The sequence below is a fragment of the Meriones unguiculatus genome, chromosome 1 (assembly GCF_030254825.1).
Source record: "Meriones unguiculatus strain TT.TT164.6M chromosome 1, Bangor_MerUng_6.1, whole genome shotgun sequence".
Taxonomy (NCBI): Eukaryota; Metazoa; Chordata; class Mammalia; order Rodentia; family Muridae; genus Meriones; species Meriones unguiculatus.
In genome coordinates this window covers 128737824-128760653 of record NC_083349.1, presented here as the reverse complement: position 1 = coordinate 128760653, position 22830 = coordinate 128737824, and the positions used below count along the sequence as shown (strand labels likewise).

At 43.9% G+C, this 22830-nt stretch overlaps 1 protein-coding gene across 22 annotated transcripts in view; it reads right to left on the bottom strand.

Moving 5' to 3' along the window:
• Positions 1 to 22830, bottom strand: part of Myt1l (myelin transcription factor 1 like) — a 392362-nt gene that overhangs the window by 141380 nt on the left and 228152 nt on the right. For all 22 annotated transcript variants that reach the window (XM_060366542.1, XM_060366574.1, XM_060366552.1 and 19 more), the window contains one exon: positions 5822 to 5975. The gene's annotated coding sequence lies outside the window, so the exon portion shown is untranslated. The remainder of the gene's footprint in view (positions 1 to 5821; positions 5976 to 22830) is intronic.

Sequence of the window (22830 nt, the reverse complement as noted above, 5' to 3'; positions counted from 1 at the left end):
GATTGGGGTATGGGAAATTAAGGAATTTAAATATGAATTATAAGTGCAAGGGTAAATTGAGCTGACCAATACTCTCATCCAGGGATAGTAAAGTCTGGGAGAAGGGAGGAAGGACTAATGTTTGAAGTTAATCAGATGTTTCAAGTTAAAGAAGGACAGGAGAAAGATAGTCCAGGTAAAGGATACAGGTCATGCCAAACCTCCAGGCCATACTGTGGGATTCACTCAGGGCTATCATCCACAGGGTCTGTACCTGAATTCAGAAGGGAACCTGAATTTATGATGCCCCTGACTGTAGTTCAGGAAAGGAGGTCTAGCCCAAGTCCCTGCTCTTCTCCATGGGTATGAGATAGGAACACTGGCTTCCTCATCTAATAGTTCATGTGGTCAAATAAGAACTGCTTTATCATTTCATTTAAATTTATAATCCTTTCTGTGTTGTTATTATTATTATTATTATTATTATTATTACTGTTATTGACAAAGTCATGTGATGTAACCCTGGCTGGGCTGGAACTCACTATGTAGACCAAGTTGCTTCCATATGTTGGGATTAAAAACATGTGCCACCATGCCTGGCCCTTCCTGTATTTTTATTTGTTTTGCGCATATAGGCCAATTCTGCCTCTGGAAATATGGACAGCTATTAATTGCTTATTGTGTAATCACATCATTCTGGCTACACAGAAAGGCCTCACTTGCTCTGTGCTAAGTCCCCATCATCACAGGCTCTTTCCCTCTCTTCTCCTCAGGTCCTGCTGGTTTATCTAGCACTAACCCTGTTGGGATGACAGTGGTTCTAGAATGTGCTTTATTTTCTATCAAACAACATTTGTTGAAATGATGATTAAGTGATAAATGTGGTTTTTTTTTAACTGTGTAACCCAGTATTCTACATACAGCAAACACTAAATAAATGCAGAGTCTCTTTGTTTCCTTTTAGCTGAAGCAATAGTAGGGTAAAACATTGCAAATTTGTTTGCATTCTCCCCTTATAGAGGTTCAGCAAGTGCCAACAGTATGGGTCAGATTCTACATAACACATCCACTGTGCAATGGCATTTTCTAATGTCACACTTAATAGTGTGTGGTCACAGGCCAGGTATTTCAGTAGGCTCCTCACACACTCCTTTCAGGCTCCACACCCCTCAGCCCCTGCTATTTTGGAAAGTTGACTGGTTTTCCTCTGGTAACCACTACACTGGGCACCATCAGTGGCAACCAGAGTCTGGACTATTCATCATTCCAGCTTCCTTAGCTGTGCCAAGAATGGCTCTGTGATCCCATACTCCAGCCTTGCCTCCTTGTGACTGATGTGTGTAAGCCACCCATTGCCTGACTCTCTGTGTCCCCTTCTGCAATTTACAGGGGGAAGTCCGCACTGAATGGACTACTTTAGCAGCCATCCTTTTTCACCTTAAGCCTGTTTGTTTTCAAACTAATGATAGGCCTTTCTAAACAGTTTTAACTGGCTTTATACGTTGAAAAGTCTTCAGTTTAAGAAATTGGTTTTGTGCCAACAGAAGCTAGCAGGTAGGACGTATAGGAAAAAAAGAACATATGACTTGTTCTATAGCAAGTAAACTTATTTATCTTATTACTTTGATCTTATTTCTCCCAGTAAAAGATACTTTCCTAAGGTTGGACCTCCATAAAGAGAAGGTGATATTTTAAATGTGCTCTGTTTTCATGGAGTCTGTGGAATCCATGGGGGCTTTTGGAGGCTGCTTTCTGTGCTGACTACCTGCAGGTCACAGCCATGGGCCAGGAAGGAGCTGCATTTTGGGATTATGGAGGCCAAGCTATCTACATCTCCACATGTGGCTCTTCTCTCCCCTTGACGGTCCTCCATGTATGACAGGACCAGTGGAGGTCCTGAATTGTAAGCTAGATGTGGGTGGTCTTGAACTAGACCCCAGAACCTGAGCTGTTTCTCAACCCTTGCCCTATTGCTCTTCAGTTATTCAGGAAGCAGTTCCCAATTTTTCCAATCACCTGACCCTGTCTTCAGTTTTTGCTATTAAGATCTATTTATTTCATTGCTGGTTAGCCACACTGAGAGGGCAGATTAGAGAAGGGAAAGAGGCCAGGTTGCAGGGAAGACATGATGAGGAAGAAGCAGAAACTCTGGAAAGAAAAAGTGTGAGGATGCAACTGTGTGGGTTGGTATGCCCCGTGAGCTCCCGTTCTGGGAGTCACTGTTTCCTAGGTAACAGACACACCATGCATACATCTCCAGAGCAAAACATGTACCATACTCCGCTCAGGCTCACACAGATTTAGATCATAAAAACCCATCTGTGAAAGTCAGCAAGAATGAGAACTCACATACTCCGGTCATTCCTGCAAAATATTGAGATAGAGTGCTATGACAATTTAAAGCGACTTTCCAAAGTATGATCACGCCTGTTGAGAGAATTTAATGTGGTGCAAGCACATGGGTCTTTAGGGTCTAGATCTGATATTCATGTGAGATATGAGAGGGTGTAATTTCCAAGAGGTTACAGAAAAGTTAAGAGAGATGAATGGGCTTCTGGTCCACAGCACCAGCAAATGTAAAGTTACTCAACTTGTCTAATCTTTAATCTTATCAGATAGAACTTGATCTTCGGTGGTGAAGACAGAGGAATAAAACCCTCCATATGTCTGTTTTCCCATCATTCCACTTCTTGTCATCAGAAGGATGGAAACATCCTTGCTCTGACATGCAGCAGCTGTGCATCCCTAGGGCCAGTGCTCATGTCTGGGAGGCTGCTGACCAAACCCTGAACAAAGAGCATACTATGAGATGGTTCCTAACTCTTGCTTAGTCACCACTAGCCAGAGCTGAGTGGTGGCATCCCCTAGGATAGTGTGCACTGTCCTGCACGGAGGCCACCATCCTGAGCTTTTAGTCTGCCCGTGTCCCTTATTGATGGTACCTGTTCACATACTATGGAATTCAACTTCCTTGTTCCCCGTATGCTCTGAGCTAGTGCACAGGACAGTCTAGCAACCCTGACTTCTGGGGAAGCCTAGAATTCAGTCACAGGTCTCCTTCATCCCTGAGGAGAACTGTTCTCAAGAACAGTAGCTGGCTGACTCTGAGCCTTTAGAGAACCTTGGAGAAGCCAGACCTAAACATACACACAGGACTTGTGTGATTTTCACAGAATGGTATTCCTACCAGGTCTTAACAAAGGATGCTATAAGCCTGGAGACTGTGGCGTGGATGTCAAAGGAAGGATGAAGGCTTTTCCTGTAAAATAAAGGCTTAGAGCATGCCATGTTTTCCAGAAGCCACCATGTCTTCAGTGTCTAAGCTTTCTTTCTTGGTGTTAATCATTCATTTGCTCTTTATCCATCTTCTTGGAATAAATTTATTCTTTCTTATTTTTCTCAAAACTCACTTTAAACAAGTTTCTCAACACTGCATTGCCTCATGAGAGCATTCAAATATTCTCACTAGATCATCCATATCTTCAGATCAGAGACAACCTGTTCTCTGCACGTCTTCCACCTACTGGAGAAGTAACAAAGAACAGGGACCTGACCAGCATTATGAGAGGAAATCAAAGCCTGCCCCACCCTGCCCGAGAAGGTTTTTCACCTGGATGACTGGCGCTGGACTCCAGAACATGATGAACATGACCTAGCCTTTTTTTTGTATGATTACTGCTTGTGAACAAACTTCCAGGAAACATGCTGTATTTAACTTGTCCTAACCCACAGCCCCGTTCATGCTAGAGCAGAAGGACATCTCCTATATGTAGATCTACTGTTTTCATATCTGTCCTTGTTGCTTAAAGGCATCTAACTTGCCCCTGACTTCTACTGATAGAGAGGTGGATTGCTTTATTTTATGGATTTGATTTCTTTTATTACAGAAAGCAAGTCACAATAAATATGCACAGCTTTATGCAAATGCTAAAGAGATTTCTTAAAAGATAATGTCAGTTAATCTTAAAATATGTAAAAAATATCTGCGTACTTTTTAGTCAAGTATGATCACTCCCATTTCTAGGAAGACTGTCTACCTCACAAGCCTTGTCTTTTCCTTTCCTCCAGTCAGACAAAGCCCGAGTGCTGCTTGGGCCCACTTCCTCAACTACCAACAGCCAATGTGCTGGCCTTCAGTTTGCCTGACCTTTGTTCATTTGTTTTCCTTTAAAAATAAATTTTGATACATTTTCAAAGTCTGTGCATTTTCACCCTCAGTTCCATAATCACATGTGGATCCAGGCTTCTCTGAGGGGGGTAGCTGTCTGTGCTCACCATTTTGTATTTTCATTCACCTAATTAATTTTAATTATCAAACTTCACAATTCATGTATGTTTTGACATAGAGAACTACTGCTCAAACCTTTCATTTATATATGTGACAAAATCCTAGCAAACCTTTAGTTTACAATTTTCTTAGAATTCACACCCCAAATTATACATGCAGCTTTTAGGGGAAAGAAAATACTAGAAGAATATAGGAAGCTGTAGAAGCTTGTGCTAGGAGCGATAGGACCTGTGACCTGTAACACATATTAGCATTCAAAGGGAAGAAACACAAGAACCCTAAGGATGTGGCCGAGATAAACTGCTTCAGATTATAAAACAACAGATATGGGAGTGGGGAGAGGAGGCTGCTTAGAGTATACATAATGCAGTTTAGGGAGCCTCCCCTGCCCAGTGCCCTTTGCCCTTTGGGCCTCAGTTTTAACACTATACAATATACTGAGTAAGAGCCTCACTTTTCCATAAGCTTGAAACATTCATGTGGCTTTAAATGCTCACAAAAGATAAGGAAGGACTTGGAACAGCTTTGCAAACTATAAAATACCCAGCATACATTGAAGATGGGGCTATGGTCTCTGTGGATCCCAGGGAAGGTGACTGCACCATGGGGTTGCCATAAGTTGATGGAACCCAATTGTCTCAAAGCTGTCCCTGTTGGAACCAGTTCCTCTGTCAGGTGTGCCCTTCCCATGACAAAAGCACCCCTCCATCAGAGGACACCTCACTGCGGAGAGCTTTCAAGGATAGAGCTGATACAAATGCATCAGCAGAAGACTTCCCTAATAACAGGAAAATAACCCAAGGAAATGTCCACAGAAAACAGGAAGGAATGAAGCTCTAGAAATTGTATAAGGAAAAACAGTGGACATTCAATGTGGCAGTAAGAGTCTGTGGGGTAGACTGATGGCATGTGTCAGAGGGACACTATGAACTTAATTGCCTTGTGTGGAATTGGAGAACAGAGTTTCCAGCTAGGAGAACAAGTGTGAATCTATTCCATGCCCTTTCCCCTCCCCTGACACACTATGTCATTCAAGAGGTCGGGCTTAGGTTTTTAGTGAAGGCCAGGAGGTAAAAGTTGCCTAGGTAGGCAAAGGCCCTGAAGTATGCTGGCTGCGAGAGGCACAGGCAGGCTGTAACAGGAGTAAACAAGAGAGGAGCTCTTGAAAAGTGGTGTACGCATCCCCCATTCCTTTCTAAGCTCCAGGAGTGTGATATTCTCCATCTGAGAGGAAGAAGAAGGGTCAGGCATGAAGGAAAAGGTGAAGGCCAGAGTGAGGGCTTCACAGGGGAAAGCAGAGCTGCCACAGGGATGACGTGGGAAATCCAGAGTAGCTGGGATCTATCAAGTGCCCAGGTTGAGGCACTTGAGGTCAAGCAAGGATGACGGAAACCCACATCTGCCATGTGGGAGGGTCAGGTGAATATCCATGGATGTCATTCATCACTGACGTGGGCTGGAACAGAGAGTGTTGCTCACAGTACTGTACGCTAACAGGCCCTACCCAGGGTGGAGGCAGGAGATACTCATTCTGGGGAGACAGGTGGCTCTTACCTTGTAGGAAGCCTTCTCTCCTGAGGACGGAGGCAGGGTGACTTCCTGGGCAGGATGCAGGCCCAGAGCCGGCTCTCTCTAGGCTTTCCCTGGTCCTCCCCAGCTTGTGACTGAGGCCAAGTCACTTAACCTCTCTGTGCCTCCATTTCTCCATCTGTAATAAAGGAAAAGCATTAAGCACCTAAGGATCTCACAAATGTATCAGGAGATAATGTAAGTGGGTGTCCTCCATGACTGACATTTTCCTTCCGCCAGGGACCAGAACACCCATGGGAGAGCCACAATTCCTGCATTTAACCATTCTTCCTGCTCTGAGGTAGGGCCTTCCCTGACCCCTGTTTAGGCTGGAAACCATCAAAGCCCCTACCTCCTAAGTCTGAGATAGAATCTATCCTCACAAGGGCCTTGCAGGTGAGCTTCGCACCAAGACTCATTCTTTAAGCCTCATTTACTTGTGATTTCCTCAAGAACTTTGGAGGTTGCTGATCTGAGCCTGGACTAGTGAGATGGCTCAGGCCGCACCTGCTGCTAAGATAGATAATCCAAGTTCAATCCCTGGAACCTACGTGGTGGAAGGGCAGAACTGAATCCTTCAAGTTGTCATCTAACCTACATACACGTGTGTCACGGACACCCCTAAAGAGGGAACGGAAGGGAAGGGAAGGAAGGAAGAGAAGGAAGGAAGGAAGGAAGGAAGGAAGGAAGGAAGGAAGGAAGGAAAGAACAAATGAATTAGGTAGTTTCTTAGAGGTACATACCTCCAGGGCCAGAACACTTTAACGAATATTTTGATATCCTTTGTATTCTCTAAACTTTGTGCTAATTTCATGAATGAAAAACGACCCGACATTGAGAGATGGCATCCCATCTCTGTCCAAATCTTTACAGCTAGCGGGACAGTGGCACCTGAACCCCAAGCCTCCCATCAACATGGTCAGCTTGTCCACACACTCCCAGAAGAGTAAAGGAGGCAGAGGTCCAGTGGAGGGAGGCAAAGCCTGATGTAATCCTAGGGGGTCCCTAGTGAGTGTCACTGATGTCCCCTCAATGTTCCTGGATATTTGCGGATGCACTTGTCCCCAGCAGATCAGTGTCATTTCTGTGCAGTTAGTTCCCTGGAGCTGCACACTCTTGGTTATCCTAAACACTGACAGATCAAATGACAAAAAAGGCTTCTTTCCTGACGATTGCAGGCTGACTCTGGGTAGATGACTAGTAATGGTCTACCTTCCCCAAATACAAGCTCACCTTCTTTGGAAATAACTCACACACTACGGATACTTGATTTTTGACAAAGAAGCCAAAACCATACGACAGAAAAAAGACATCATCTTCAACAAATGGTGCTGGTCTAACTGGATGTCTACATGTAGAAAATGCAAATAGATCCATATTTATCACTCTGCACAAAACTAAAGTCCAAGTGGATCAAAGACTTCAACATAAAACGAGACGCACTAAACCTGTTAGAAGAAAAAGTGGGGAAGAGCCTTGAACTCACTGGCACAGGAGACAACTTCCTGAACAGAACACCAACAGCACAGGATCTAAGAGCAACAATCAATAAATGGGACCTCATAAAACTGAAAAGCTTCTGTAAAGCAAAGGACACTGTCATCAGAACAAAACGACAGCCTACAGACTGGGAAAGGATCTTCACCCACCCTATATCTGACAGAGTGCTAATATCCAGAATATACAAAGAACTAAAGAAGTTAAAAAGCAACACATTAAGTAACCCAATTAAAAAATGAGGTACAGAGGTAAACAGAAAATTCTCAATAGAGTAATATTGAATGGTGGAGAAACACTTAAAGAAATGGTCAATGTCCTTCATCATCAGGGAAATGCAAATCAAAATGAATTTTCAATTTCTAAATTAAATAATACACCAGAAGAATCTAGCTTATTACTGAGCATTTGATGAAAGAGAGAGCCTCCATGCACCACTTTTCAGTGTGTGAGCATCTCTGATTCTCGGCTGTTCATGTTCAAGTCTGACTAGATGAATACACAAAAAACCCTTCCCACCAAATTCCTGCCTCTGGGACTGGCAGGGATGCTTCTAGTGATGAGCAGGAGACATTGTGTCCTTGGTCTTCCATAGAAGCCTAACAGATCAGTTAATGAGATAAAGAAGATATTTATACACACATCTGAGGTCACGCCTAAAGAAAAAAATAGAGAATAAGGCTAGCCTAGTCTCTCTTAAAATGTACAGAAAAAGAGTGTGGCTTATAAAGAAAAAATAGGAAGTATGAAAGAAGAAAATAGGGAACTTCCAGGAGTATTCTTGAGTCCATAGAAAAATCTATGGCCAACATTAGGTTACAACTGAATAATCAATAAATGAGAAAACAACACCAATGAGATAAGAAGGGAAACAAGTTAATACATTGGCAGCAGTTTAATTATAATGTAACACCACCTTTTAGATTCTTCTGAAAAAAGTATTCTGCAACCAACTAACATTCAGCTGAATGTTAGAATACCAAGAAACACATGCTGATAGCTCATAATGTTTAAAATTAAACAATTAAATCATGTATTAATGAGTGACAAGCAAACCAATTGTGGTACAGCTCATTTTTGTCAGAAATGAAATTAGATCTGAGATTCCTACTTGTTACGCTTGTCACATAAGGCAAACTCATTTGTGGGTTTTTATTTTGTTAACAAGCTATGTGAGATGATGATTTGGAGGCACAGAAGGATAGCAATGACATTGAGGCAGAGTGAGTTCCTGCCTACAGGCTGCCAAGCTGACTCAGAACAGCACACTGGTGAAGGCAGCCTGTTGTCCCCACGGCCAGGATCAGGGATAGCCGAGCCCCTGTAGCCACAGAGAGGCAGGAGGAGTCTTGTCTTGGGTGACCAGATCAGAGCCTCTCCTCTTTCTTGGTTCTTAGTTCATTTTAAAAAATAGTCAGTGGCAGGAATACCCTCTGGGAAATAAATTTCAGGAAGATGAGGTCTCACACCTAATTTATTTCTGTTTATTTGCTTTCGGGAGCCATTGCTTCCATGCATGTCTGTACAGGGTTCTTGGTTCGCTTGGACTGGGCGGGGTCTGCCACAGCCTGATCCACATGCTGTCTGGAGGATTTACTGGTCTCTTCTTGGTCACACTCTCAGGGTAGCTTGAGGATCCCTAATGCAGAGGGCCATTCTTTTGGATAAATCTGAGACTCTGTGTCTAGCTATTTCTTTCTTGGATTTTTTTTTCTCTCTTTGAGGAGACAGCTTTGCATCTCTTCTGAATGAGAACCCTAGTAATTGTCCAAAGCCCTGAATATTGGAAAATGCTTCTTCCTCACTAACCAATGAATAGTCTGTGTGACACTTGATTTGTCCAAGAATGTTAGGGTATGGCTTTGTTCCAGCAGCCCCTACTGGGACTGCTCTGGCTTCTGACTACTCAGAAACCTAAGCTTTCCTATAGCCTAAGAACCTGATCCTCACTCTCCTCTGGTCTCCTGAAGTTGTGTGAGACTCAACCCATTTGCATTAATATCAGATGTAGCCCGTGGCAGTTCAGTATCCAAGTGGGTTCCATTGTAATAGGAACAGGGACTGTCTCTGACATGAACTGATTGGCCTGCTCTTTGATCACCTTCCCCTGAGGGGGGAGCAGCATTACCAGGCCACAGAAGAAGACAATGCAGCCACTCCTGACGAGACCTAATTGACTAGGATCAGAGGGAAGGAAAAGAAGACCTCCCCTATCAGTGGACTTGGGGATAGGCATGTGTGGAGAAGGAGGAGGAAGGGAGGGATTGGGACGGGAGGAGGAAGGGAACCACAGGGGGGATACAAAGTGAATAAAGTGTAATTAATAAAGAATTAAAAAAATATTCAGCCTTAGTATGTGATGGAATCTGCAGGATCTCTCCCATGTAAAGTTTCAGTCCTGACCACATGGGAGGCGCTGGCCTGTGACACTGGGGCCTGCCACTAGAGTACATCCTGCATGATCTTGTACTGGCCTCTGTCACCAAACTTGCCTCTTTTCCAACATCTTCCCACTCATGTCCCCCTTTATGCCCTTTCTTTTTCTAGGAAATCAGAACAATATCGTGTGATGGCAGTTTGCCTCACTGTACATATTCGCGGTGCCGTGTCAGTCTTACGTTATTGGTTTCTTTGAGAGAGCCTGGCTCAGTATGTGATGTGTAGCCCAAGTTGTCCTTGAACTTAAGACAGTTCCCATGTTCTCTCCTCCTGAGTGTTGACATTATAGGTGAAACTACCATGCTTGGCTATCCTGGCATTAAGTCAACACTGGTCTGAACCCTGCTATTTACCAAGGATGACCTTGAATTCCTAATCCTCCTGCCTCTGCCTTCCAAGTGCTGGGAATTCAGTTGTATGAAGATCAAAACTCAGGGCTTCATACAGGCCAGGCAAAGACTCTACCAACTGAGTTACATTTTGAAGTTGATTTTAAAGCTGTTCCAAATCAGTCTGTCTTCACGTTTTTGCTTATTTTAAGCACAAAGTAAACACTAGATCAACACAGTGTCTGAATGCAGGCTCCTTCTCCTGCATTCCAAGTCTCCCTGTGCAGAAGGAGTTACATGGTACGTACAGTGGGTGGGGAGGGGCAAGACACAACTCCTGAGACAATATTTAAGTTCAGAGGACAGTCTAAGGGTGGTTGTGCTGCAGTTAAGGAGGGCTGAAGGAAGCAACTGTGCAAAGCCTTGTGCAGAGCTGGCTGCTGAGTGTAGAGGGAAAAGTGTCTGGGTGTGGAGGAAAGCCTGTTTAGATGTGGGAGAAGGTCTGCTGGCTGGATAAGAGGGTGGGAAGCTGCTTGAGTGTAGAGAAGAACCTCCAATCTGGGGACAGAGAGACATCAGCTGTCTGCATGTAGAGGAAACCTTCCTGTGTAGATATGAGGCTTTGCTGTCTGTGCAGGGGAGGGATGTTATGCGGATCCAGAGTGTGGCCTGCTCTCTGTGTAGAGTGAGGGGACTGCTGTGTGGATCCAGAAGAAGGCCTGATGCCTGGGTGTGGTGGAGGGCCAGCTGTGTGAGTGTGTAGGAACGTCTGCTGTTTGGCCTAGGGGAGGGCCCAGTGTCTGAGCATAGAGGAGAGCCTGCTGTCTTGGTTTAGTGAAAGATCCGCTGTGGGAGGGGGCCTGATGTCTAGCTGTAGAGCAGAACCTGCTGTCTGCATATGGAGGAGGGCTTTCTCAGTGTGTGAGCAGAAGAGGGCCTCTTCTCCCAATATAGAGAAGGGCCTGCTATCCAGATTTAAAGAAGTGCCTGCTTTCTGGGTGTTTATGAGGTCCCTCTGACAGGGCATAGATGATGGCTTACTGTTTGGGTATAGTGGAAGGCTTAGTTTCTGGTTATTATGGAGGTCTTCTGTCTGGGTGTAGAAGAGGGCCTGCTGTGTGAGTGTGGAGAGAGTTCCACTGTGTCTTTGGGCCTGTTGTTTGTGTGTTATGGAGTCTTGACACATGGTTGAGTCTTCTGTCTAGGTGTGGAGAAAGGCTTGCTGTCTGGGTATAGAAGAAGCATACTGTGTGGCTATAGAGGAGAGTCTGTCTTCAGGGACTATGGGAGGGTCTGATGTCTGAATACAGAGGGGATTTGCTTTGTGGGTACAGAGGAGGGCCTGCTGCTCATTATGGTAGGGTGTCAGGACAAAAGAGACATGCTAAGTAGTTCTTCCTCCTGGTGTCTTGCCTACCTTGCCATCTGTGGATCCATTCTTCTGAGTAGAGTCTTGTTACTGCAGGCTAGATCTCTCATCATTGCAACTGTATAATAATAGCCTCCTTTCTTTCTTCTTCTTCTTTTTTTTAATAGCCACCTTTTTAATGAATGATGTTTTAGCATAGCAAGTACAAGGCCACAGCCCAGCTCTGTTCTTTTTTTTATTTTGTAGCATTTAATATTTGAAACCATATCCACAGCAGACAATATAGAGAGAAGTTGTAGGACTTACACACTCCACTTCAGAACATTTAGCAAAGTAGAAAGAAGAAGGAATGATGCCTAGTGAGCTATTAGGCCAAGGAGACAGAACAGAGGGTCCCAAAACGCCCCCTCCCAGGTGTTTGCTGTTAACAGCTTTTCCACCAGGGTCCTGAGGCTACTCAAAGGGGAGGTAAACCTTTAAAAAAATTGATATTGGGGATAGATGGTATTACCACACAAAAAGAATGTCTCATATCATATATTAAATGGATCTCAAATTGGCTTAAGGACCCAGATACAAAGGCTGGAGAGTGGCTTAGCAATTAAGAGCATTGCCTGCTCTTGCACAGGACCAGGTCTGATTCTCAGTACCCATGTGACAGCTCTCAACTGTCTATAACTCCTTCTCAGCAGATCCCTCTTCTGGCCTCTGCAGGCACTGCATAGATACTGTGCACAGACATATACCTATATACGTAAAACATTTTTTAAAAGTATAAGAGGTAAAACTATTAAACAGAAGAAAACAAGAGAAGTAAATCTTATGATTCTAAGCCTTGACCCAAAAATAAGAGCAATTATTTAAACAAAAATAGATCAATTAGATTTTATCAAACTTAAAAATATGCTCAAATGTACCATGTGGTCACTGTGGTTAGTGATGCATCCAAAATACCAAGACTGGAAAGAAGATGTGAGGGTTAAAGTGTGAGAATTCCTGAACTCCTACAAAGAGTGCTCAGGATGCTGCAGTGCAGGTGCTCAAACTTCCTGAGCTGCTGTGGACAAGCCCCATTCCTGTCTCAGCCTCCTGGGGTCAGACCCTTTGGATCTGGTTTCCAGTCCTTCCTTGTACTTTAGATTTGCCTTGAGTGCCTGGTGAGTTTTCATTACTCGAGTCACTGCTTCTCAAAAAAGCATGGGCATCCAGGAGTTGGCTTACTAGTGCAGCCCCACACCTCTGCCCAGCCTTGGCAGGGTAGGGCTGCCATCTGGTGTCCCTGAGGTGCAGGGGTCACATGCTTGGCTCCGGCTTGTGCAGCAGGCTGAGCCTGGTGTGGGAGTCGTTGGCCACTCCAGTGTTGCAGGCATTCATCTACTTGTGCCCTCTCAGGCCCTGGTGGCTACAGCCTTGTTTGAAGGTCACCTTGTTTCAGAGGACAGAGCTGGTGTCATCTCACATGAGTATTCTTCTGGGGGCAGGCTGCCCACCTGTCATTGACTTCTATCTTGTGTTCAAAAGCATCCCTCAAGGAAAGGTATGTGCCCTGGCAGCCTACGTCTTTGAAGAAGGCAGGAGTTCTTTCAGGAAGAAACACCCTGATGGCTTCTGGGGTGCTCTTGTCCTCTGCTGCCACAGCCTGTCTGTGTCTCACACTTCTTTGTCAAGTAGCAGGAGCTTCTTTTCCACATAGGCCATTCAGAACTCAGAGTGGCCTAGAAGCATTTGTTGGGCTCAGTGACATTCCTTTGATATGGCAGGATTATAGCTGCCCACATCTTTCTCTCTACACCCAATTGCCTAGTAAATGGTAACCCCCTGCTAAGAGGCTCATATCGCCTCATTGCCCCTTGTAAATGAAAATGAACTTTCTGAGAGGGAGTAGAGGGCATCGTGCTTTGCGTTTGTTTGGCTCTGGGGCAGGATGTACAAGGATTCTGCCTCACCCCAGGCAGTCAGGAGAGTTAAGCCACTTCACTTACAGTGGCTGTAATACTTTGATAATCAGTCTTGTCCTTCAGAGCTACTTTCAGGGGCCATTTCCAACCTCCTCCCCAGCAGAGGTTTAATTAAAGCTCACTGCAGACAGGGCTCTGAATAAAAACTATCATCTACCCCACTGCTGTCATTTCAGAGGAAGTTAGATGATTTGGAAACTCTATTAACCTGTCAAGCACTGACCAAGGCACAGAAGGGGTGAGCAAACCCAGGGGTAACACGCTGCCCCACTGAAAGGACTCTCCTCCACTCCTCCTGGCCCAGAACAGGCACTCGTCATTCTCCTATCCACAGCTGCACAGCCTGAACCTCAGAGCTGGCTAGAAACTATGCCTAGCCCTAGAAAAGCCAAAGAGGTAGGAAGGATCCTGCCAGTGAGAGGAAGGAAGCTGAGGCAGAGTTAGGACTGGAAGGCCAGGGTGAGAAGCCACAGTAGATGGAATTCCCAGCACAGGAAGAAGAGATGCTTGGGATTTCCCTCAAAGGGGAACAGATAGGAGTTTCAGAGAGGCTTTCCCAGCTGAGGAACTCTAGGTGGACAGTGTGGCTTTGGGCAGTCAGAACTCAGGAGATTAGAAGGTTGATAAGAAATCTGGATGAAAGGATATTGGACTTCTTGGAGTAAGCAGTCTTAAAATCAGAACTGTCCTAGGGTACTGTTGCTCCTGATGCAGCAGCAGCCTCGGGGCCTCCATCCTCAGGGATGTTTTTGTGTTCTGTCCTAAAGGTGTGTGGCATGCTGGCAAGTGACATGCTAGTGAATGATGGTTAACCAGACATCATGATGGCATTTGATCCTCACAGGAAGCCTGTGCACTAGAAAGCTGTTGTCCTCTGCTGTCATTGTACTTTTGAGCTATAAGCAGAGTGGGTGGGGAGCTCCAGGAGCTGGTGACCCAGGCAGTCATGCCTACTCTAGACCTATGTCCACTACTCTCTACTGAGATCTGAATAGGACATACATGGATACCTCTCGGAATGGCCACAAACAGCCAAGTATGTGATCCTTAATGTACACCATGACAATTTCTGTGTCCTGAGATCCACGTTTGTTCCTGTCTCCTACATTAACTGGTCCATCTCTTCCTCCGTCTTCTTTTCTTTTAATGAAACAGCTACTTAGAAGGGAGAGTTGCCCTTATTTTAGTTCAGCCTTAACCTCATAAGGAACGGTCGCCATGACCGTCTTTGGAGTTGGTGGTATGAATTCATTGTCCATGTCAGGCAATTTAGGTTCTGGTGACATAAACTGTGATGGAACTAAATAAGTCATTGTCCTCATGGTCTCACACAGAGAAGACAGCAGCACAAACACATGGTTACTTCAGGAGAGGTTCTGAGGGATGTGATAGGAGGCAAGGAAAAAAAAGATAAGGATGGAATAGTGAGAAGATGATAATGGAGACCTGGGGATGTGGGCAGAGATAGCTCCTGCCCTATCCTGAGCACAGCTGGACAGCACTTGGCATCATACTATTGGTTCTTAGGTCTATGGCTACAGGCTTTGACAGTGTCCCATAGATATATGGGATTCTCAGCAGCAAATGAACCGGTATCTAGCCTAGCACAGCTCTATGTGGCTTCTTGTCTCTGAGGCAGATGCTGTGGAATCTGGGAAACGTGTAGAACAGTTGACAGAAAATGAAGGATAAAATCAATTCTTATAATCAAGAGTCTGAAAGAAACTGGCTACTGAAAGGAGGAGGAAGAGAAGGAAGAGGAGGAAAAGACAAATAGAAATAATATATACACATATATACATAATATATACATATATACATATAGAAATAACAAGATCTACAATATGCACACCTATCTGTTTATTTAGATTACATAAACAAACAGATAAGTGCGTACCAAGTATTTTAGGATCTAAGGTGCCTAGACTCCCTACCTTCCTCAGGTATAGGTTCTTGGCCTAAAGGACCTGGTGAGGCTAACTACTTCAGATCTTGGTTCATTGCAGATGTATCTCCTATCACAAAAGCAGAGTCCATAATGGTGAGGGAAGAATGGCCGTAGGCAGTTGGAGTAGGAAGCTGAGAGATCACATCTTCAAACACATAGAGAAAGGGGGAGGGGAGAACGGGAAGTGGGGTGAAGGCGAGACTATGAATTCTCAGATATTACCCTTGGTGATGTATTTTTTTCCAGAAAGACTTCACATCCTAAAAGTTTCATAACTTCCCCAAACAGTTCTATCAACTGGAGGCCATTGTTAAAATATGTAGCCTATGGGGGGGGAGGCGTTCCTCTTAGACCAATGTGTTCCACTGATCCCCATTGGCTCACAGTCATCTCATGAGGCAAAATGCATGTAGCTCAACTTCAAAAGTCTCCCATGCTTTGAGCCTCAAGGCAGCCTCTTAACTGTGACCCTTTGCAAAATTAAGAAGCCATGGTCATCTCATGAGGCAAAATGCATGTAGCTCAACTTCAAAAGTCTCCCATGCTTTGAGCCTCAAGGCAGTCTCTTAACTGTGACCCTTTGTAAAATTAAGAAGCAAACCACACACTTCTAACACACAATGGCACAGAATATACCTTCCTATTACAAAAGAAAGGAATGGGGCCATAATGAGGCAATACTGGACCTAAGTAAGACCAAAACCCACAGGGCAACATCAAATCCATATCCAGGGGCTGGATTTAGTTCAAAAGGACTTAGATAGCTCTTCCCCAGCTTGGTTTCACTCCTGTGTTAAGCACCCCTTGGCAGAAGTCTTAAGGCTCTGGCATCTCAAATGTCTTGGAGGATTTATTGTGACACAGGACTCACCATTGCAATGGTTTCTCAGTAACTTTTATAGTGACTAGCATTGTCACACATTGTCTGGCTTCAGCAACTCTTTGAAACAGTAAAAGAAGAATCCATGGCTCCATCATGCATTCATCCTTCAACCCTCAAAAACTACATGGATGACACCTGCAAAGTTCACCTGCCACTTTTGGATGAACTTTTGCCCTCATTGACCAAATTAGCAACAGCTTTCATATGCTGAAGCAATTTTTTCCTAGGAGCATGCAAGCTTTTGGGCTTTCTCCTTTCACATGTTGGAAGTATAGCTGAGCAGGGTCTTTCCCTGAGGGTACCCTTTACTTGTTTCAAAGCAGGAGGCCTCTCCCCAATGGGGCTAATCTCCTAAAAATTTCATTTTCTCTTTCAGTGTAGGCCTTGGCTGTAATTTTAAGCTTTCTTGTACTCTCTTTTACCTCCAAACCATACATTTTATATATTGTTTTTGCCTCTCTTACTCCTGCTCATCATAGACTTGCATAACAATATTCAGCAACAACCATTCCTCACACTCAACATTATGCTATCTTAGATTTCCTTTTGTTAAACATTGAATCCATTACATTTTAATTTATCCCAGGCAAGTTCTTAGGACATAGACAGAAAGCAGCCAGTATTTTTGTTTTGGGTGTTTCCCCCCCTCCCAAATATCACATGAATGACTTCTGTTCTATTTGCTACTATATTCTTTGTTCTCTTCTGAAATCTCTTTCTTGCTGATATCTTGTTTGTTATATAACTTGGCCTGCTAATTCCCGTTATACCTCCTCCTGAAATTTTGAGACCAGGCTAGCCTAAACTATACAATCCTCCTACCTCTACTTCCTGAATACTTGGATTATGGGTGTGCACCAAAATGTTGGCCAAATTTGTAAGAAAAATATCTATTTTGGCTAAAGATCTCAGAAAGTTTAATCCATGGAGACTTGGCATTATGGTATTGTAAATATGACAGTGGAAACATGTGGAGGTATATGAGGCTACTGACTGAATGGTAGACCAGAAATGAAAGGGAGAATATGGAGAGACAGGGAGAAGCAGAGAAGACAGAGACTGACACTCAGAATTCAATGTGACCTTTAAAGATACACACACACACACACACACACACACACCACCACCAACAACACTACCACCACCACTGCACATGACCCATTTTCGTTGGGTAGGTCTTGACTCTCAAGATTTCTAGAACCTGCCCAAATAGTTCCAGTCACTGGGAACCAAGTGTTCAAGACATAAGTTCTTGAACATATCGTTCAAACTATAAGTTCTTTCCCCTGGCTCTCAAACACCATGGGCATCTCAAAGTGTCAAATGCATTTAGCTCCATCTCCAAGAATCCCACTCTCCCCATCTTAACAGTTTCAACATTGTTCATAAGTCTACATTTCAAATCCCTTTTGAGACTCAAGGTAAACTTGTAGCTGAGAACTGTAAAATTTTTTTTAATTAACTATTTCCAATTAGAAATGGAATAAAATAGTGACATTACAGAAGAGAGGATTCAGGAACATGTGGAGGAAGAGTGAGAACAATGTGAAATTGAAACTCAGAAGCACAAACACCAGCTATTGAAGCTTTATGACTGGGACATGGGGTGTCATGATGTGAGCTGTGGCAGGTTTGGACATGCTTCTTCCTAATGGCTTTGCCATTTGCAGACCATATGGCCTCTATCTTGGGATATCTCCACTCAATACCTATGAAATTTCTTGGCAGATGTTTTATGTTACTATGTGATGTCTTGTATCCTGGGATCTCCACTGTAGCTTGGCCTTTAACCTCATGCATTTACTTTCTTATTTTTTGCCTGAAAGGTCTCTGACCCTGCTGCACATGGCCTGGCCCTCCAGGCCTTCCTTTGTGATACAGGTGGAAGCCTTCATGACCTTGTCTCCAAAATCATCATAAGGATGTTGCTAGTTTGTTACCAGCTCAAATGATATTTGGGCTCCCCTGTACCAGCAGTATGGGAGTGTCTAAGCGGTTATAGCCAGGACAACACTTCTCTAAATGGCCTTGGGTGAGCAGAATGTTCTAGAAGGTCACTCTTCTCATTCTTGAGTCCATCATGGGTAGAGTCTGGCCAGTTCCTGAGATGCCTTTGAGTTCTCTTTTTTACTGTCACAAAGCAAAGTGCTAGCATACCTTGAAAGGCGCTCCTGCTGTAACTTAAATAATCAAATGTTCTTCATCCCCAATTTTTAACACCTCCTCCAACTAGACTGAATGCTTTTCAAATCCTCCTGTCATCATTGTTTTCAGCTCCTGATTCTCACTATAAATATGGCTAAAAGTAGCTAGAAATAACCCACCATAATTTGAATGTTGTGTATTCTTGAAAATTTCTCCACCAAATTAATGAGCCTATTATCTTTAAAATCAGTTTTCTACAAGATTTTAGGATTCAGGTAAAAATCTTTTGCCATACTGTACCTTTCATGGCTGCTAGCTAGATTCTCAATATGACCCTTGTTCTCAGCTGAAACTTTAACATGCAGTCTTCACTCTGCCAGCCAGCATTCTTGCCTGCTGAACATTCTTGTCTACTGTCAGCATAACAATTCCTTAAGGTGCTTGTGGCATCCTAGTGCTTTTTCACTTTACATTACCAGTTGTGTGAAACTCTTCCTACATACCAGTTCCAAAAGTTTAAGAACCTTGTGGCCAGGTGTTGTCTGGTACTGATTCCCTTAGTGTTCTTGTCCAAAACAACTTAGAAGGGAAAGGATTTACTTTGGGTCAACATTCCAGAGGACTTAGTACATGGATGTTTGACCCAGTGTGCTTTGGCAGATCCTGGTAGCAGAAACATGTGTGGAAAGATAAGACAGTTCACTACATGGCAACCAGGAAGCAGAGAGCCGCTGTGTATTTTTATATCATGTTGGCATTCTTCTTTGAATGTGGCCACGTGCCCCTATGCTACTAGTGTGGATTTAGTCTGTCTCTGAGAAGTTCCCAAAGTAAAGTTAATGGAGGGTACTGCAGGGAAACCTGCTATTAGAATGCAGATCTAGGATTTGGACACAGCTATAAGGCAGTTCTTGGAGGTATCTTGGCTGTGCTTGTGGCTGACTTCTCAGGGGCACAGGATGTCTAAGTGGCTCAAATCAGAACCCCTGGCAGTGCCTGCATGCATTTTTCACAATTGTTCTGCATAGCGCTGGTATCACAGGATATGCTCAGGAACTCAATGTATGTTCAAATACAAGCACAAAAGCCTTTATATCACCCTCCTGGAAATAAACAGTACACAACAGAGTCTCTAAGACTGAAAAGTCCTCTGCTAAAATGAATAACGCGTGTGCTGACACTCAAGATAAGCTGCAGACCTCACTTTTTCTTGCTGTACCACAGTTTTAATATTTGGGAGAAGGTTATGCAGAAGCCATTTTGGAAGTTTGGGGTCATACATAAGTAAAAGGTGCCCAACAGTTCCTGCTAACTCTGGAACATTGTGTTTCCTCTGGCTGATTGACAATGGGGCCTCATTCAGAATTGCTGAGGGGCCTGCTGAGCCTGTGAATACCTTTAATGACAAATATCCTTTTCTTTTTCTTCAGTTAGCGGCAAAGTATGGCAGATCACTGGGTCAGGAGCAGGAGCTGGGAGGGGTTTGGCTGATGTCACTCGACGTCTCAGGTAAAGGCATTACAGACACAAGGCCAGTGCATCCTGGGCCTCTGGCAGGACAGACTGTGTTGTGTTCACACACCACCTGAGCTAATACAGCACTCCTGAGGAGCAACAGTCATGAGCGATTAAGAAGGTGAGAAGGACCATCCCTCAATGCTAGCACCCAATGGTCCTGCTCTGAGTTGAGATGGGCCATTTTGTGAGGTGGGGAAGGGGTTGAGTGACAAATGCCAGTTCAGTGGGCCTCAGTGAAGCTACTGCATCTCTCTTCTCTCCTGTGTGAATGCTGGGCTCCTGTGCTGAGGCTGCGTATTTACACATTCTTCAAAGTTTCAGACAGCTAACAATTTAATGTGTTGTTTTCTGCAAGTTCCCATTCCCAAGAAAGTACTAAGAACCAGTTAACCCAATTTCTAATAGATATGTGCTATTTTGTATGTATCCTATTTCATATAGCATTCTCAAAGGTAGAGTGGTGCATATCTCTCCCAGGTACAGAAAGGCACACATGAGGGTTTCTTTTCTATGTGGAAACTATGGGGCAAACCCCACGAAAGTTGACAATATAGACTCTACACATGCCTACTCCTCATGACATACAATACTTTTGAGTTCCCAAAGAGATGTTGCTTTCATATATACTTTTGTCATCCACCTCTCATATACTAATTAAATCTGTGGCAGAACACCTAGTGGATCCTTTCCATAGGAAGAGTATGGTACACTCCCTTGTCTGGTACCCAAGGAGGAGAATCAAACAGAGATGAAGATGCACAATCATGGAGAATAGAAGGACCTGAGTCATTCTCTGGCATGAGCTGTGACAGAGGGCTGGCATAGCCCTCAGAAAAAAATATGTGTGATGGCGTGTGAAAGGACTATACACTGTGGCTTTAGTTCATGGATAGAGCAAAGCTTATTTGTTTTTGTAAAGGTGCTTACTTACTTTTATAAAGTTTTAAAGTGTTTATTATTTATATGTACGTGTGTGTGCGTGTACATATGTGTGCCTGTGTGTGCACGAGAACACGTGTCTGTGGAGTTAGAATTACAGGTTGCTGTGAGCTGCCTGATGTCAGTGCTGGGAACTGAAATCTGGTCCTCTGTAAGAGCAAGTACTCTTAACCACGGATTCACCTCTCCAGCTCTCACACATTTCTTTTTAAACAGTAGACTGTGATCGTGTGATCATGGGGTACAGGTGGTGTTTTGACCTATGCATACTATGTAGAATAGTGAATCCAGCAAATTAAAACATACCTAACACCTTGATAACTTACCACTTTTGTGTATGTGTGGTGAGGATGCTAGAAACCTCTTTCCTAAGCAGTTTATAAATACACGCGCTATTTTTAACTCTAGTCATTATGCAACCAGTTGCTTGATTTGTGCCTTCAATCCTGGGAAACTTGGGCCCTGTCATCATCTCTTCATTCTCCATCCCACTGCCAGCCTCTATTATCCAGCTCTCTTCCTGATGCACCCACCAGACAACTGTGTCACTGTGTTCTGGGGGAGCCCTATCCAAGCAGGGGTATGTATGGCGCTAACATTGGTTGCTAGTCCCTCAATCTCCGAGGAAGCAGGATGAGGTCCAACTGCAAATGCTGATTCTCAGAGTCTGCCTGTGTCACATGGGCCTTGGTGGTGTTTCTCAAAGTAGTGTGGATTTCTTGGTCAGTGCTCCCCGCAGTGGATGATAGCCAACAGAGGCTGGAAAAGACCATTGTTGATGTTACCTGCATTTGGCTTTCAAGGTCCCAAAACAGAAATTCCTCAGACACAGAATACTTCAGGCCAATTTCTCTGCTCACTTTGTCATAATTGGATGAGGTGCAGTGGGGGGAGAGGTGTCATACAGTGAACAGAGCTTGGCTTAGGTGGACATCATTAGCGGTCACTTATGAAACTATCAAACAACTGTCATAAATTTAGGATCTTCTAGAGGACCCAGGTTTGATCCCAGCACCCATATGACTACTCACAACTACCTGTAACTCTAGTCTCAGGGAATTTGATGCTTCTAAACTCCAGGATATGCATATGGCATACATTGCAGGAAAAATACCCATGCACACAAAAATAATATAATAATAAAAAAGTTTAAAAGCATTTGGGATTTTCCCACAAAATACAAAATATTCTCAGAAAGTTCTCTATTTCTCTTCTTTCTCTCCCTCCTCTGTGTGTATGTGTGTGCTTTTTGATAAGTATGAGTGTATATGAAGGCAGTGGTACATGTATATGCGTGAGTATATGTATGGAGTTCAGAGGTCAACATGGGTGGCTTTCCTCAATTGCACTCAGCTTTTCATGGTTTTAGACATGGTCTCTCACTGAATCTGAAACTCATTATTTGGTTAAGTCAGCCAGTAAACTTCAGAGCTTGGCCTGGCTCTTCCCTCTCAGCACTGAGGATATAGGCATAAGCCTCCACGGGTAGCTTTTTATAAGGATTCTGAAATAAATTTAAAAAAAATCAGTTCCTCCCATTTACATGGCAGGCACTTTACCAGCTGAGCCATTTCCTAAGCCCTCTCAAAGAAACTCTTTCTGTGTCTCCTTATGCACATGGCCTTATGCACTGCAGAGATAGACTTAGCAGATGCTGAATAATCGCCCATCACATACTGTATTGCGCTCACCAAAAGCACGAGGAACCATGTTTTCCAGCCCCCTGTGCCACTACTTTGGTGTTCTGGATGGCACTGCTGTTTTGACAGCATGCGCGTGGTTCAGGTTGCTCATGTCTGCTGTACTGTATGGATTGCAGTTCTGTGTTCTCTACCCTCCCCGAATGGATACCTGCCTTTCTATGTTGCTGTACATCATTGTAGATCTTTTTTGTATTATTCCATAGGTCTTTCCTGCAATCTGCCAACAGTCTGTGAACTTTGTTTATGAGATTTTCTTATGTCAACAT